Source organism: Cryptomeria japonica, chromosome 10, assembly GCF_030272615.1.
Source record: "Cryptomeria japonica chromosome 10, Sugi_1.0, whole genome shotgun sequence".
In the NCBI taxonomy this organism is placed as follows: domain Eukaryota; kingdom Viridiplantae; phylum Streptophyta; class Pinopsida; order Cupressales; family Cupressaceae; genus Cryptomeria; species Cryptomeria japonica.
Window position 1 is genome coordinate 403,962,438 of NC_081414.1, and position 17,040 is coordinate 403,979,477.

Below are 17,040 nucleotides of genomic sequence, written 5' to 3' on the forward strand. Positions count from 1 at the left end.
AGGATTGACAAGGAGAGGTAGTTAGAATCATATTTAAACATGTTCCTTCCCACTAATTAGGACCAATCAAACTTAAACGCATGCATAATGAATGAATAAAAAAAAATTCCTCGCATGCATACAAGATAGAGTGTGAAATCACGCCAAACTACAAAGTGTGCATGCAATAAGGAAATCAAATGTTCTTAAGTTGATTATCTGTATATTATAAAAAAAATTGTAGGTATTTCTTGAAACTTTTCGTTAACAACATCGCTTAATTTTTATACTCGTGTGAAGAACGCTTTTATCCTTCTTGTTGCATGATTTCACATAGCATGAAAAGAAATAGGTAATGCCTTTGTAATCATAAATGTAAGAGTATTTATTTTATCAAATACTAGGATTACATCTTAAGATAAAATATTATGAAGGCATGTATGCATCTTTGATCTTTATTTTATGTATTTTTTTTTCTCAAATATGAATAGGATTATATATTAAGATAAAATTGTAGACACCTAAAAATGGTCAACGCTTGCGGAGTCATACTTTAACATTTGCGCATTGCCTTATTTTAGGGTTTTTGCGTTGCATTAACATTTCTCCTATGATTCGCACTTGGTCTTTATCATTTGCGAGCATCGAGTCCTTCTTCTGCATTCTTCATTTATCTTGCTCTCGAATTTGGTCTTGTCGACAACAATATTCAGTCATGATTTTGGTCAATCTTATCTTGTCGCATCAATGTGCGTGCTCATTTGTCATCATTTTGGACATCGTCAATCCTAATTAGGGTTTTGTCCTCTTATCAATCTTGTCATCATGCGATCGATTTGTCATCGATCGTTGTCGTTTTCAATCTTATTATCTTGCGATCGATTGGTCATCGATCCTTGTCCTTTGATCAATTTGTCATCAATCTTGTCATCTTGTGATCGATTTGTCATCGATCGTTGACATTTTTTATCGTTTTCGTTTTCAATCTTATTATCTTGCAATCGATTTGTCATCGATCCTTGTCCTTTGATCAATTTGTCATTGTTCCTTGTCAATTGGTGCATTTATCAATCAAATCATTTGTCAGCATTGGTCCTTTGTCAGTCAAAATCATAATTGAATCGACATTAATTATCTTACATCAAGACCTAATTGTTGTCCTTGCATTTCTAATTTATCTTCTAAGGTTTCATGATTTATTCATTTAACCTTGTTTGTCATTTCTTCCTCTAGGTTAAATAATTTATTTATTTATCCTAAGTCTTCTTGTCACAATTAAATGTTTATTTAATTGGCTAATTAATTCCTCCCTTTTTGTAAATTAATTAATGAATGAGAAATTATTAATTAATTTACCTAATTTGTATCAATTTCCTAATTTCCAAGTCATTATTTCCAACTTAGTTTTCTAATTTCTCCAAAATTCCTAAATGTCTATTTCTATTTCAAAATCTTGTCATAAATCCTTGCATAGCAATTTGTCATAAATTGTCATAAATTGTCATAAATCCTTGCATAGCAATTTGTCATACACTTGTCATAATTTTTCTATTCTTGATTTGAATTTCCATTCGAATCTATTTCATGCTAATTTGATCTTTTCTCCAATTTGTCTATAAATTGGATGAATTTCTTCAATCCCAACTAATCACTTTTTCTAATCACTTTGTCGAATCAATCACGCTTCGAGTATTCTTGCGCTACGATCTTGTCTACTTGCTTTCATCTCATGTGTATGCACTTGTAGGTGAGATCCACAAACAAAGCTATTTGGAGAAGAAAGAAGGACAATGGAGCCACATGAAGGAGACATTCAAATTTGCATTTGGTTTGCTTAGTTTTCAATCTTGAATGTTTTGCTTTCATGTCTCTATTGAATGTTTTTAGTATTGATCATTGCATTTGAGCTTTTGTGATTGAGCTAGATTGATATTGATTTGCTTTGATGATTTCCAGATTCCTATCTACATTAATTGGTGAACCTAACGTGAACTAACCCCCTAATCATGCTTGTGAGTGCTTTTGAGTTGATTTGCAGGTCAAAAACCCAAGAAATAGGGTAATACAGGGTTTTCTGGGAACTTCTGCGCCTGTGTGAGACATTTTGCGCCTCTGTCAAGCATTATGCGCCTGTGTTAAGGACATTCTGCGCCTATGTCAAGCATTTTGCACCTGTGTAAGTCCAGAAATAGAGGTAAAAAAAGCAGTGTTTTTACTTGAAAAATGTTTTGTTTTGCATTCTGTTTCTACTTTTTGGTTTTTGGTACTGATTCTTTGTGCAGCACCTTGGCATTATGCATGGAAAAGACAACAAATGAGACTACTAACATGTTTTATGCAGGTTTGATAGTCAAAGACTAAACATATCAAACTTTTGACTTGGGTTTTGCAGGTTGCCTTGGACTACAACTAAACTTTGTGTTTGTAATTAATATTTAGGCACCTAGTATGATTTCTAAATAGGATGGAATGAATGTATGTTTGCTTTGATTGTTGAGTTTGACATTGGAGTAGGAGAGTATGCTCTCATCCTTCTTAGGGTGATCATAAATCCAGATCTTCGATACCATCCTCATGTTTTGATTGTGTGTTACCTTTAGAGGGCCTGCCTTCCCGACCATTTGCTTTTGCAAGCAAGTGACAATCGTGAGAAGGGAACGACCCAAAGTGAGTATGGCTAGAATACCTTGGCATTCTAACTCACTATAAATAAATACCTAATAAGCGAAAGCTTTGAAGGAAGGGTTACGTGGGAATTGTAGTTACTTGGGAAGTGATGACCCTTGAACTCTTTCTCATATCAACATCTAAGTAGGGCCTCATGGTCTAAATCGTGCTTGCGCGACTACATTTGTTTGGTATCTTGGTGGGCTTAATGTCTCAATCACGCTTGCGTGACACCAAGGAGTAACGCTTAATAGAAATCCTTACTAAACACCTTGTATTTAGAGGCCAAAAATCCTTCTAGTTGCTTGAGAAGGACAAGTTTGGATACTTGGAAGAGATACTAAGTTCGCCATGGGGAGATTTCCATGGGGACTAATGCTTGGCTGCCCTGAGAAGTGAGTGCCGTGGAGGGGAGCCTGTGGGGTCAAGCATCTATGTATTCTCCTTGAATCCCATAATGAGTCTACCTCTCAAGTACCTAATGTCCTTGCCTACCATAAGAAATGTGTGAATGAGCATGATTGTCTTGAGTCTAAGTTGAAATATCTTGTCTTCTTTGCTTGTCAAAAGTTGAATTGCATCTCATTTCAAAAACAAGACAAATTGATTTAAAACAAGGTTAAACACAAGAACATTTCATCTAACAAAGTTAAAAACACCTTCAAACGTGGTTGTCAAATATTTTTCAAAATCTTATCTCAACATTCATGTCACTTAGAATTAGGTTCATCTTAGGTTTGCATTTTGCAAAGTCATTGTCAACTACCAAGGTTAGGTTCCACCTAGGTCATACTCCTTTGCATAACAATAAGGGTCATCCATTTGCATGTGTCCTCTTGCATTAGAGTAATACCATTGTCACACATTCACATTTGCATACCCTAGGTTTCTTCATTAGGCTTAGGTCATTATTATATCATATTAGGGTCATTTTCATAGTAATTGTCCCTTTGCATATAGTGTCGGTTTTGTTATACTTGAGTAATCCAAATCTTTGATAAACCCTAAGTCATTGTTAAGAAGTCTTGACCTTATCAAACTTTTATCTTTTGTCATTTGGTCAAACCTAGCTTAGTATCCAAGCATATAGGGGAGACATTGTCACTTTTTCCTTGTCACTTGGTCCTTTTGTCCTTTGAGGTCTAGACATCATTTCAATTTCCTAAGGGTCTCTTTTAGATTTGCATTCAAAAGTTTGTCAAAATCTTCAAAAACAACCAAAAACATAGATTGCATTCTTGCCATAGATTGCATTTTTCATCTATTTAGTTTGCATTTAGTTGCATATCATATATTATCTTTGAAAATTTCCAAAAATATTGCATTTGCATAAGTGACATGCCTGTTGAAACAAGGTCAAAATCTAAAAAGATGGGCGAACCAACGTATCAACCCATTGACAACATATCAAATTCACAGTTTCAAACTAGTCAAATAGTGCAAATTGAAGGTTCATCAAACACATCATTACCACCATATGGAATGGTTCAACTTGGACCACCTCCATTATATGAACCAGTATTTATACCCATGAAACTAGGACATGGGAGTGTTCCACCAACACCAAGAGGAAATGCACCTTTCGATTGGAATCAACCAAACCTACAACATGAAATTCAAACATTACATGAGGAACAAACTCTTTCACAAGGATTTGGTTCAGATCAAGGCATTCAACAAGAAACAAATCCAAATGTCCAACCAGATTCTTCATCAGATTCTGATGCTTCTGATGATGTTGATATGTTCCTTCAAGATCCAAAGTTGACAAAAAAGATGGATAAATTCTTGAACAAGGTCTTTAAGACGTTCCCACAAAAATACCTTGACATGATGAGTAATGTGGCTTCCTCAAACGAGCAAATTAATGTGCAAAAACAACAAGGTGGTGAGCTGTTAAGTTTCTCTCCACATCCAAATGAAGAAAATGCACAACAAGAAACTCAACCTACCTTGATGAGTAAACGTGCTTCAAAGGCATTGACAGTGACTATTCCTCAAAAGTCACCATTTGAGACAATAAATAATCCATTATTCAACACAACACCTGTAACACAAGATCAAATGAAGACCACGCAAACATTGACAACTATCCCTCAACAAGAAGTGGTTCCTTACATGCATAAAATTGGATAAAAATCTAAGATGCAAGAAAGCTTCACGACTGGAATGCCTGATATCACCAATGTCCAGAACAATTCCACAATGCAACAAAGTTCTTATGTCCCGTTAAGCTCAATATATTTGCCAAACACTATTGTGATAGATCCTTCGATAATGGCGACACAAAGAGCTACAGATAGTGGTTTGTGCCAACAACAAATGTTGCAACAATTGAGTAATACACAAAAGGTACAATCGAATGTGCAAACAAACAATGTACAACAACAACAATACCGCATTCGACAACAAATTGCAGTACCTTCTGCCTCATTACAAGTTAATGCAAACTTGCAACCATCACAATGGATTGGACAAACAACACAGCAAGTTAATGCAAGTGCCATACCCCATCTTAGGGAGAAACAACAAAAACCACCCAAACAAAGTTTTTTGCAAATGATGGGATTTACACCGTGACAACAACAATTGGCACAAAGTTAGCAAATTCCGATTCAGCAGCATCAACAACAACATGTGCCTCAATATGTGCCAAGACAAACAAGCTATCATACTTCACAACCACAATTGACGCCTGTGCAATATCAACCACACCCTCAATTGCAATATCAACCCAGACTACATACGATGATGCCACCATAAGAAGTGCAACAACGAGGCCAATATCAAAGCATAGCACAACCACAACAACAAGAGGTGTACCAAGAACATTATATGCTGGATACACCAAAGACGGCAATTTCAAAGCATCAACAACCAATCGGAAACACGATGTATCAACAAAGAGTACCCATTAGGGTTAACGATGGACCTCTAAAATCTAATACAATTGCGCAACAACTTGAGAAGTTGCAACGACAAGTTGAAGCATTAGAAACTAAAGGATCAAAGAAGTTGTATACAGATCAGGATTTATGTCCTAATCCATTTGACAAGAGCTTATACATGCCTCCATTCCCTAAGCATTTTGAGGCACCTAATTTTGAGAAATATAAAGGGAATGGCAATCCAAAAGATCACATTCGAGCATTTTTCGCGGTGAGTTATGAGGAAACATATTTAATGCACTTATTTGCACGAAGTCTCATGGGACAAGCCATGGATTGGTATTCGCATCTGCCAGGAAATATAAAGACTTGGTCGGAATTGGCTCAAAATTTTATATCTCACTTCGCGTTCAACATCGACAGTGACGTGACCATGTCAGATTTATGCAACACCAAGCAAAAGCAAGGCGAACCATTAGTGACTTTCTTGCAACGATGGCGAAGCTTGTATAGTCGTTCTTCCCTAGATATACCCGAAGAACAACAAGTGAATTTGTTTATCCAAAATTTGGTCCCAGAAATGATGTATGAACTCAAATTGAAAAGTCTCAGTACTATTGAGAAACTCATTAAGAAAGGGATGAATATTGAAACTGCTCTTGTAGCTAAAGGAATCATTAAGCTTAATAAAGACAGTGACAACACAAACAATTATGGGGACCGAAATAGATTTTGGTACAAAAACAAGAATGTCACTAATGATGGAGTTGTTGACGCAAGAGCGGTGAATGCAAATCAACCCCCATTCACAATCAAGAAATTGAGTGCTCATAATATGTCAACTATGGAACAAAATCAAACACCAGCAAGCAATGTTACTCAACAACCGCAATACCAACAACATCCTCAACAATATACTCAACAATATAATCAACAACAAGGTCAACAACAAAACCAGCAACGAAGACCTTTCTGATCAAGGGATGGGCCTCCTCGACAATTTACGCCATTGGGAGAGCCCATTGAGTCAGTAATGAAACAATTAATACAAGAAAAATTTATCAAGTTACCAGATATTAAGGCAGAACCATTGGTAAAGCCGCATTGGTGGAATGATAATGCCTATTGTGAATACCATCGGTCAAAAGGGCATAAAACTGCATCATGTTTTCAATTGAAACATATGATTCAAGACCTGTTAGAGCAAGGAGTAATTGAGGTAGATCCGCCCAACGTGACCTCTAACACTAATCATACAATTTTCAAAACTCCTTTGCTTGATCATGACAAGGGTAAAGCATCTTCTTCAAACTCTACCCAAATTTCAAATTATGCAAATACTGGTTATAACAATCAATTGTTTTTGAGCGTCAAATGAGTATGTTTCCACCCTAAGAATAAAGGGACAAGATCCTTCTTGTGCAGTCACCACTCGTTGATCCAAAATAGTCCTGAAAGGAGCTCCTGTCGTTCCTCCCAAACCAACTCCTACGAGTCAGTATAATCTCCTAGATCATCTGGGAAAGACACCTGCACAAATATCGATCCTCAAGTTGTTGAAAATGTCCCCTATGCATCGTGCAGTCCTAGATAAAGCTTTAATTGAGTCCACTGTCCCGACAAACATTGATGTTGACCAGTTTCAAGCCCGAATAGGACATCTAGATGTTTCCCAACACGTTGCATTTTCTGATAATGATATTTCACCTGATAAGCTCCCTCATAATGATCCTTTACATCTTGAAGTCTTTGTCCATAATTGCAAAATTCGATGAGTCTTGATAGATGGTGGAGCTCGTCTTAACATCTATACCTTGAGAGTGGTCATTGGTCTTGGTTATATAGAAAAGGATATCGATTCTTCCAGAAGAATAACATTCAAAGCATATGATGATGTTGAGCGCCCATCTAAAGGGATAATTACATTGCCTATCAGAGTTGGTCCAGTGACAAAAAACACTTTCCTGCAGGTCCTAGACCTCGATCTCCCTTACAATATGATTCTTGGCCGTCCGTGGATCCACGCAATGAAAGCAGTTCCATCCACTTATCATCAATGTTTAAAATATCCTTACAATGGAACTGAGATAACAATTCCAGGAGATCCTAATCCATTTCAATTTTGTGCTGCCCTAAAGGATTCTCCGCAGCAGCAAGTCCCAGTCAATAGAGAGGCCCACTCACATAGTTATGTGGATCCTAATGAATTGTTAGATGCTGTCAAAGGAAAATTGAAGATACAGGACCAAGGATGCGGAGAATATTCAATGGATCAAACATTCCTCATTGGGAATTTACCAATATCTCCAAAATCGTATGGCAAACTGCATTTGTTGCAGAAGGAACCTAAAGGAATTATTCAATATCAGCCTCCCACTACATTTACAAGATGGGGTGAACTTGACAAAGAAGCCTTAGATGATGATGTTATAGATTGGCTTTATAAGGATCCAACTAAGACCCCACCTGTCAAGTTGCTGGTGGAACTATATGGCAAAGGATTTACTATGCTGCAGAAGAAAGGATATGATGGCTGCAGTGGCTTAGGCCCGGACAAGAAGGGAAGGCTAGAACCTATTATACCCAAGATGCGACCTCCAACTTTAGGGTTAGGTTTTGTACCATTGCAAATTGGATCCTCATCTACCAAAGTGACCACGTGTGGAAAAGAGCATAACTCTGATGATGAAATAACACTTGAGGATACCCGACCCGAAACTGATTCTAATGAATGGGAGTGGAGTTCTTTTTCTTCTAGCTCCTATGCCCTTGACAATGTTTTCCTTGACCCTGATGATTTGCCTATGGAAGACAAACATGAAATAACTCCCCTTCCCAAAACATGTCCTAATGCTTGGATAGAGTCATTCTGGGACCCAAGCTCTGAATCAGATACGAGCAGTTCAGACAGTGATACCACATATGTTTACATCTTTACCATCTCAGTCCTCTCTCTCCTGAAAACCAATGATGACATGCCCCTCGTCTATCCCCAGCTTATCCAACATGACCAACAAGAACCACTCACATTGGATTGTTTTCAAAATGACGAAGCAATTGCAGAATTCCTTGGACTACGGGAAGGCATACCACAAGGTGATCATAAGGCAGGGTTTACTATTGATCTGGATTCCACAACATATTTTGGGGAGTCAACTCCATCTTCCAGTCATCAACATGAAAAAAGAAAAGAAAAAATACAAAATCAAAAGAATAGGTCTTTGAGTGAAAACTGTAAGGAACTCTTTGATCATACAAAAGTAAAAATAAAAGACGTACCTGCGGGTGAAAACCTCTCTGAGGCGCCCAAAGGTGGAAGAGTGGACATACCCCTATCAAGTCAGGATAAATCAACATTGCTTGTGGAAATGACCGAAGAAATCAATTTGGGTACACCTGACAATCCTAAGGTCATTCATTTTGCTGCTTCTTTATCCAAACAGGAAAAGATAGATTTTGTTAATTTCTTTCTTGAGAAGAAGATTAGCTTTGCATGGTCCTATGCAGATATGCCTGGCCTTGATCCAGAATTAGTTCTTCATCACTTGACATTAAAAGCAGATGCCAAGCCTGTCAAATAGAAACTTAGAAAGATGCATCCCCAGGTGGCTCTTTTGGTCAAGGTGGAACTGAAAAAATTACTAGATGTGGGCTTTATTAGACCCATTGATTATGCAGACTAGATTTCAAATTTAGTACCAATTAGCAAGGTGACTGGGGGCATCAGAATCTATACAGATTTTAGGGATCTCAATAAAGCATGCCCTAAAGATGACTTTACACTGCCCAATATTGACATTATAGTTGACATGACTGCTGGATATGAGATGCTCTCATTGATGGATGGTTTCTCCGGCTATAACCAAATTCACATTGCTCCTAAAGATCAACATAAGACTGCATTCACATGTGCTTGGGGTCCTTACTGCTGGAATGTGATGCCCTTTGGTCTTAAAAATGCAGGCGCAACATATCAAAGAGCGATGATGACAATTTTTCATGATTTCATGCATACTTTGATGGAGGACTATGTTGATGACTCATGCATTTTCTTTATTATATCAAAAGCAAAAAAATATATTTTCTTTACTATTATCAAATTTAATAAGTTTTGAATGCAAATTTTTTTTTGTATCAACTTAATTTAAAGTAAACTTTCTATATTTATATTTAAAAATTATTTAAGATAATCTGTTTTCAATATATATTTTTTTTAAGCAAGTTCTGCCTAGGGGGCAGTACCCATTATATTTCCAAGAGAAAACTTTACAAAGGGTGAAGGAGATGCCACTCCTTATACTAACATCCATAGGGGATCAGTTATAAAGATACTTGATCCCATTACCTATGACCACCAGCCTATCTCCTACTCCTTCTAGAAAGAGATCAATATTTTCTTGAAGGAAGGCTACAAACCTTTCCATACTATTTTCCTTCACTATGCCAACCTTGAAGATGGACCAAGCCTTCTACATCTTCTTCTTTTTCCCTATTGCCTACAGATTGAAGTATCCCAGCATACACCCATTTGCGGGAATGGAGACAATCCCATCCATAGCTCTCATCACCTCCAAATAAATCCCCTCTTTCACCGCCCTACGTAGAATGCCATTCACCGACAGAGCATGGCCCAACACCTGAATGATCAGCTGGAACAAATCTTCCATCAGCCTTCCGTCATGCACATGATCCCCAGACCAGTAGTCGGGTCCAAGAATATCAACCACGATCTCTTTCTCTTGTTCATTGGCTTTTTTGAAGAGGTGCTTAACCTGCTCCTCGGGTGATTCCTCCAAACCAACCACCTTGCTACACTTATAGATGATGCCTAAATGCTCTGCCATCATCCCTTATGCTGAAACAAGGCCGAATATGTGTCCATAAATAGAACTCCCCTCTTCCCGAGCATCAACGACACCCAAAACTAGAAATCTTGGGACAATATAACTATCAGTTGACTTGTTCCCAAGCGTACTTCCTTGTTTAAAAAGCATACAAAACTGGCCACATGGCCTCCTCGCACATGAGAGGTTTCCAATCTGGGATCCCATCACCCTCTGCCTATTGTCGTCGAAAGCTGCTAAACTTATCCAATTCTAGACTTTGGGATTGAAAACAAATCAAAGGATATGATCTCCTTAAGTCCAATCGGCATCATATCATCCTTACCAAATTCTCTGGCAAGATCCTCCTCAATCCCCATGTTCGCCAAATAGTCTGCTACTTTGTTGCCTTCGTGAAATATATGTTGAATATGGTAATCACCTAGAGAATTCAAAAGAAAATTAATCCTCGGGATCCAGCTCTGCAACTGCCAGTTTCAGAATACGGATTTGTTCACTCCATTAAGGATGACCTAAGAGTCTCCTTCAATTACAAGTTTGGCAACCCCATTATTAACACACCATCGAAGCCTTGCCTTCAACGCGGAAATCTCTTCCACATTGTTAGTAGCTACTCCTATCGGACCCGATATGGCATGCACCACCTCACGAACTTTGTTTCTAATGATATCTCCCAGACCACTCTGACCCGGATTACCCCTACTTACACCATTGAAATTTAATTTCATCCACCCTGAAGACGGGGCCTGCCACTTAGCATTTTTTTCTTTTTGCTTTTCTATCATTTAATCTATGATCACCACTCTGCTTAAAAGCCCAAAATTTCTCCATTTCGAAGTCCCACTTCGATAGGAACTTATAATTCTTCCCTTGAATTCTTCTATTGATAAATTCCTCTATCGCACCTTTAATTTTTGCCTTTAGGAACTGAACTTCCAATGCTTCTTCTTTGAAAATCCTTCTGTTGTGTTCCTTCCAAACATGCCAAACCAACAAAGAGGGACAAACCAACCAGACCATTCCCCATTTAGAGTGTCTCCCTTTAATCGGCCAGGATATGAGAAAATCCTTTAAAGTTTGATTTTTGGCAATGAAGCATTGCAACATTTCTAGGAGCCAATCCCCACTTTCACTGGCGTATGGGCACCAATACAGAAGATGATCAGTTGATTCCTCCTCTTGCTTGCACATGATACACCAATTTGGCCCCGAAATCCCAATCGATTTCAATCTGCTACTAGTTAGGATCCTACTGTGAATATAAATCCATAGGAAATCCCCTGCTTTTGGTAAAGTCCACTTACCCCAACACAAGATCGAGGGCCAATCACTATTCCTCTCTCTTCCTCTAAAGTTCGTAGCCAAGATTGACTCTATAATTGCCCGATTTGGATGCACTCCAAAGCAGGTTGTCTTTCTCGTCTGTGGGAAATACCTTTTTGCTCTATAGGACATTTGAGAGTCGTCTGTGATTAATTTAATGCCAATCCCCCACACTCCTCCATGACAAATAAGAGGAAGAGTTGGGTAGTGTTTGAAAGTAATCTGCCACCCACGGGCCTACAAATGCTTCTATCTAGTTGACCCAGTCTTTGTCTTCGAATAAATCTGCTAGTGGCTCATCCCCATTCTATGAATCGCACCAAAACCTTGCTTTTTTGCCATTGCCAATCTTCCCGGTTAGGTGCTCTGTGAGGAGCTTGCAAATTTCCCAAATGAACCTCCAAAACGGTGAACCTCGAATTGAATTGGCCACCGTCAGGATTTTGTTAGGGGAATTTGAATCTAAATATTTAGCAACCAATATTCTGCACCAAAGTTTCTTGGGAAATTTATACATTTTCCATGCTAACTTAGCACCTAAAGCCAGGTTTTGCAAATTCATCTTTCTTAAACCTGCCCCTCCTTCTTCCTTGATCATACATGCAGTGTCCCAATTTATCAACAGAATCCTCATGTCTTCCTTAGAACCTTCCCACAAGAATTTCTTAAGAAATTTGTCAAGAGATGAGGAAGCTCTATTTGATAACCTATAGCATGACATGTAGTAAGTGGGTACCGCCGATAAAACTGACTTAATCATTTGAATTCTCCCGGCTTAAGAAAGCCATCTTTTTTTCTAGGAGGCGACTTTGAGGTGACATCTATTGATAACTGCTTCCCACAACTTGTTGTTGACTCTTCCAACAAAGAGTGGGATGCCAAGATAAGTTATGGGGAACTCACCGGCTCAAACTCCAGAATTTCTGAGATTCTTGAACGGAGCCTTTTGTTGGTGTTTAAAAGAATACCATTGATTTGTTCTTGTTCATACTTTGGCCTGAATCTGACTCAAAGCAATCAAGCACCTTCCTGATAGTTATTGCCTCCCTAACTGTAGCCTCCCCGAAGAGAATAGTGTCGTTTGCAAATTGTGAGTGCGAGATAGGCTCCATATTTTCATGGATGGAGATCCCTCTCCAGAGGCCTAGAATAACCTACTTTTTGATGTTTCTCCCCAATACTTCTACAGTTAAAACAAATAAAAAGGGAGACAGGGGATCACCTTGTCTTAACCCATTAGTAGCCTGGAAAAAACCACAAACCGAACCATTTACAAGAACAAAGAAATTAACTGAAGACACACAATGCTCAATACATTCCACCCAGCCTCTATCGAATCCAAAATGAAGGAGAACATCAAGAAAAAAGGGCCACCAGACTCTGTAATATGCCTTTCTGACATCTAGTTTAACAATCATACCTTGTTTCTTATCTGAAATCATAGAGTGGATGGTCTCCCCCACCATGATGATGTTGTCCACAATTTCTCTCCCAGGGACAAAACCATGTTGTTCAGCTGAGATAATTTTATTAAGTAGAGGCTTTAATCTATTTACCATCACCTTAGACACAATTTTGTACAAAGTATTGCACAGAGAGATCAGACGATAGTCCATCATGGAGGAACATTATTGCTTTTTAGGAATCAAGACAAAAACCATGTTGTTCATTTCTCTGACAAACTTCATTTTCCTTCTGAATTCTTCCACCACCTTAAAAATATCATCGCCCATGAATCCCAACATTTTTGGAAAAAAATTGTGGTGACACCATCGGGCCCAAGCGCTTTGAAAGGAGGGTTATTGAATGTGGCCTTTTTAATCTCTTGCATTGAGAAGGGTCACATCAACTGATCATTGTCTTCCACCATTACCACTCTGTTGATGACGTCTAGAATGGAGGAAGAAAGCTGAGAGGAATTGTTGAGGCAGTCCCCCAATAAAGTTTTAAAATGATTCACTACTATGTCTTCAATAACCTCTACCTCGTCCTGCCACACCCCGAAGTCATCCTGAATACGGCTAATTCGACTATTAGCTCTTTTGACCTTGACATAAGCATGGAAGAATTTTGAGTTCAAATCCCCTTCTTTGATCCAACACTCTCTCGAATTTTCCTGCCAAAATACTTCCTCTCTGAGCAAGAGTTCTAACAATTTGCTTTTTAGTTGCTTCTCTCTGGAAAATTCGTCATTGGACATTCCTGCTAAGATAACATTTTTATTAAGGTTATCCAGCTCTACTTCCACTCTAATCTTTTCTGCAAAAATATTCTTGAACGAGACCTTGTTCCATTCTTTAATTTTCTTCTTAACCATCTTCAGTCTTTTTACAAAGCAAAAACTCGGAGTGCCTGAGAAAATATTGCTATCCTTCCACCAAGATTCCACGTTTGGCAAAAAATCCTTATCTCTCCACCACATACCCTGAAACCTAAAACTCCCTCTAAAAATCTTATTGGCTTCCTGAAAGCTTAATTGAATCAGGAAATGATCTGACAAAGATAATGGAAGAATACAAGAGTCTAGGTTGATAGAAAAATCCAACCAAAAGGGCCCTACCAGAAATCTATCCAGCCTCTCCGATGTTCTTGCAAAGTTCTCTCTCCTATTGGTCCAAGTATATCTTCTATTCTTTGGTATGACGTCAAAAAAATGATTCGACATCATGAAATCCCTAAAATCCTCCATGACTTTGTTGGTCATTTTCAAACCACCTCTCTTTTCCTCCAAATCAAGCAGAGCGTTAAAATCCCCTGCTACAATGACTCTATCATTGTTGAGGGAGCCAATCTTGTTGGAAATGTCTTTCCATACCTTCACTTTCTCTTTTGTCTTTATCGGGCCATATACATTGACTAGTGGAAAAACCACATTTTCCTTCAAGCTATGAACCACTCCAAACAACCAATTTTCTATTCTTTCCAACTCCATCACCTTTATGTTATGCGGGTTCCACAAGACTCCCAACCCCTCGACAGAGCCTCTAGCTTCTTGAAAAAAACCTTCCCATTTAGTGAAGGAATGAAGAAAATAGTTCAATGTCACTCTCTACTCTACATAACACTCTTTTTACCAAGCATTTCTTGTCAGGGGCCGAAAGGCCCCTGACATTCCAAGTGGTAATCTTCATCTCTCACCAAGGGAGACCCCGACTCCCTTGGCTTTTTTCATGACCTCTATAACATTGTTGATGCCTTTCTCGTTGGCTCTAGCTTCTCTTGTCTTCTTATTTGATCTTCTCCCTTGATTCCCCTTGGCCTTACCTAGTAGTATATTAGCAGATTGGCTAATACATCTATGATCGAGGTTGTCCAACACATCATCCTGCAAAAAATCTTCATCGGAATCCCTATCGAATTCAATTTCTATGTGTAAACATCCTTTCTTTTGTGAAGGGGACTCCCTCAATTGTGGATTATTCTCAACACCCTTTTCCACACTTTTGTTTGTTCCGAAACATTCTCTCGAAGTCCCAACACACTTAGATAGCCTTGGCGAAGCAAGCTTCTATTGGATCTCCTGCTCTGGAGAAACGGTTTTTGTAACCGATTTATGATCTCCCTCTTTCTAAATCCGCTTTTTGGTCAGTTTAACAAAAATAGAGCAATCCTCTGAAACTTGATCCTTAAATCCACTTTGCTCATGACATGGAGAGGGATGTTCCACTTCTACCTGTTTCTTCCAATGTCTCTCACCAGCCTTGAGATATATGATGGAGGGAAATTTTTTGATTGCTACAATCTTGATCCTAGCGTACAGGTAGGAGTCATTTTCAATGATTTCTTCATCCACTGCCAACAACGTACCCAACGATCTTCCAATACATTCCAAACTAGAATCAACCCAATACTCCATCGGTAGATTATACAACCGAATCCATATAGGCTCCTTGTACATTGCTAATGGAACAAGATCGAAATTAGGTTGCCACGGTTGGAGATACAGATGAGCCGCACCGAAGACCCAATTTGGTTGGTTCAAAATCTTATTTCTAACCGTTTCCTCTCTGAAAACCACTATGAAGAAGCCTTTTGGGATGAACTTCAAAACAACATCCTGGCTCCAATTCTCTCTAACCCAGTCCCTAGTTTGCATTCTAGTGATCCTGGCACCAATAAATCTCCCGATTTAACCGCCATCTACCTCCACAAGGCGATGTCCTCTTCGATTTCAACAGGCAAATCAATATCCACGTCTGATTTGCTACTTTTGGTTTCAGCTCGAGGGGGAATATTTGAATCCATTTTACCTCTAAATCGTCCTTCATATCCTCCCTTGGGTCTGCTATGATGATAGTCTTGCCTAAAACCTTGTTTTCTGAAACTTCCGCCATAACCATATTGGGGAAAACCTTGAAATCTTCACATGCCTCCACTCTAAAAAAAATTATCATGTAAAAACTTTCCTAAATAAAAAAAAGTCATTTAATTTAACGTGCAACAAATCTGTCAATTAAAAAAAGTATTTAATTTTTTTATTATTATTAGATTTTATAGTTTTTTAAATGCAATTTTTTTATGTTTTGAAAGAAAAAAGTTTAATTTTTTTATTAATATTAGATATTTAATTTTTTAAATACAAATTTTATTTGTTTGGAAGGAAAAAAAGCATTTCCTTTATTATTCTCAAATTATTTGTTTGGAAAAAAAAAGTATTTTCTTTATTATTATCAAATTTTATAAGTTTTAAATGCAAAGGTTTTTGTTTTGGAAACATATTAAATATTCTAATTTTCTTTATTATTATTAGCTATGTTATATTAAAAAAAATGCATTGTTTTGAAAATATTATATAATAAATTGTCATGATAAGATATCCTTCCTAAAAATTAGATATTATAAAATATATACAAGTATATGCAGAGTCTCTCAAATACACTTGTTCAAAAAAATGGAGAGCAAAAAGTGGAGGAGCGAGAAGCAGAGGACCACACACGAAGGGCAATATGGAGATGATGCAGACACGGGAATGCGAAGACCTATGAAATGGCGAATATTGGAAGTAGATTGGAATAATCCCAAAATCCCTTGCGAGGAGCAGACAAAATCAGAAGGAGGAGCAAAAAATAGTGGAGATAGTTTAATCCATCGCCCCTTTCATAGAAAAGGAGAAGTCATCTGGCAGCATTGAAATTGACCTAACCGAAGAAATTGATAATGAAAAACTGATCTTTGAAAGTCATGCAATCATAGCAAAAATTGTGGGGCCAAAATTACCAAGGAAGGCTATTCATACATGGATCGAGGAAAACTGGGGGAAGCACATAATGATTAAATTTCTGCCCAAAGGCTTCTTTGTAGCAGTTTTCCCCGAAGAAAAAGAATGAAATCACGTTTTG